Consider the following 2,437-nt stretch of genomic DNA (forward strand, 5'->3'; position numbering starts at 1 on the left):
TAAAGCTTTCCCTGACCGGGAATCGAACCCGGGCCGCGGCGGTGAGAGCGCCGAATCCTAACCACTAGACCATCAGGGATAGGGCTTCTCGTAGTAAACATTGCATTCGGTGTCTTTGTCTGTTGAATGTGTCAGCAGATTTTGAAAAACAAGATAGCTCTAACTTGTTTTGATTGTTAAGAAACGGGAGGCAACAGCTAGATTTGGTGTCGACTCTGGTGGGACTCGAACCCACAACCTTTGAATAGCTTCTTCTCATTGCCTAGAAGTCCAACGCGCTATCCATTGCGCCACAGAGCCACTACACGAAGGCAGCTGTTTTCAGCATACACGGTAAGAAGTACAAGTGCCATGCGGCTAAACTCTTTGGCTATCAAATTAGCCTATGACGTGGCACATAGGCACGGATGGGATTTGAACTCGAGGAAGGAAAATGGAGGAGATGTCACTGCGTCATATCACATCATATCATTGGAGTATAAATCATGCGCAGTTACAATTAGGCCGCATCTCCATTCGATTGGGGCCCCAAAAACAGCACCGTGCAATCACCATGCACGCATTATTCGGCAACCTAGGTTGTGCTGCATCCCAATTGTTCAAAGCAAGCCTCGTCTTTCGTCTTCAAAAACACTGACAATTGGGAGTAGAATGCTTTCGTTGCTTTTGCAGTTGTCTGTGTTTTTACACAAATGAGTGGATTTTGAGCATCAGAAGCCGTCGTCATGAAGGCGTGGATTGTGCTTTTAACTAAAGCTTTCCCTGACCGGGAATCGAACCCGGGCCGCGGCGGTGAGAGCGCCGAATCCTAACCACTAGACCATCAGGGATAGGGCTTCTCGTAGTAAACATTGCATTCGGTGTCTTTGTCTGTTGAATGTGTCAGCAGATTTTGAAAAACAAGATAGCTCTAACTTGTTTTGATTGTTAAGAAACGGGAGGCAACAGCTAGATTTGGTGTCGACTCTGGTGGGACTCGAACCCACAACCTTTGAATAGCTTCTTCTCATTGCCTAGAAGTCCAACGCGCTATCCATTGCGCCACAGAGCCACTACACGAAGGCAGCTGTTTTCAGCATACACGGTAAGAAGTACAAGTGCCATGCGGCTAAACTCTTTGGCTATCAAATTAGCCTATGACGTGGCACATAGGCACGGATGGGATTTGAACTCGAGGAAGGAAAATGGAGGAGATGTCACTGCGTCATATCACATCATATCATTGGAGTATAAATCATGCGCAGTTACAATTAGGCCGCATCTCCATTCGATTGGGGCCCCAAAAACAGCACCGTGCAATCACCATGCACGCATTATTCGGCAACCTAGGTTGTGCTGCATCCCAATTGTTCAAAGCAAGCCTCGTCTTTCGTCTTCAAAAACACTGACAATTGGGAGTAGAATGCTTTCGTTGCTTTTGCAGTTGTCTGTGTTTTTACACAAATGAGTGGATTTTGAGCATCAGAAGCCGTCGTCATGAAGGCGTGGATTGTGCTTTTAACTAAAGCTTTCCCTGACCGGGAATCGAACCCGGGCCGCGGCGGTGAGAGCGCCGAATCCTAACCACTAGACCATCAGGGATAGGGCTTCTCGTAGTAAACATTGCATTCGGTGTCTTTGTCTGTTGAATGTGTCAGCAGATTTTGAAAAACAAGATAGCTCTAACTTGTTTTGATTGTTAAGAAACGGGAGGCAACAGCTAGATTTGGTGTCGACTCTGGTGGGACTCGAACCCACAACCTTTGAATAGCTTCTTCTCATTGCCTAGAAGTCCAACGCGCTATCCATTGCGCCACAGAGCCACTACACGAAGGCAGCTGTTTTCAGCATACACGGTAAGAAGTACAAGTGCCATGCGGCTAAACTCTTTGGCTATCAAATTAGCCTATGACGTGGCACATAGGCACGGATGGGATTTGAACTCGAGGAAGGAAAATGGAGGAGATGTCACTGCGTCATATCACATCATATCATTGGAGTATAAATCATGCGCAGTTACAATTAGGCCGCATCTCCATTCGATTGGGGCCCCAAAAACAGCACCGTGCAATCACCATGCACGCATTATTCGGCAACCTAGGTTGTGCTGCATCCCAATTGTTCAAAGCAAGCCTTGTCTTTCGTCTTCAAAAACACTGACAATTGGGAGTAGAATGCTTTGGTTGCTTTTGCAGTTGTCTGTGTTTTTACACAAATGAGTGGATTTTGAGCATCAGAAGCCGTCGTCATGAAGGCGTGGATTGTGCTTTTAACTAAAGCTTTCCCTGACCGGGAATCGAACCCGGGCCGCGGCGGTGAGAGCGCCGAATCCTAACCACTAGACCATCAGGGATAGGGCTTCTCGTAGTAAACATTGCATTCGGTGTCTTTGTCTGTTGAATGTGTCAGCAGATTTTGAAAAACAAGATAGCTCTAACTTGTTTTGATTGTTAAGAAA

The sequence above is a fragment of the Notolepis coatsorum genome, assembly GCF_963971535.1.
Source record: "Notolepis coatsorum genome assembly, contig: SUPER_19_unloc_1, whole genome shotgun sequence".
NCBI classification, from domain to species: domain Eukaryota; kingdom Metazoa; phylum Chordata; class Actinopteri; order Aulopiformes; family Paralepididae; genus Notolepis; species Notolepis coatsorum.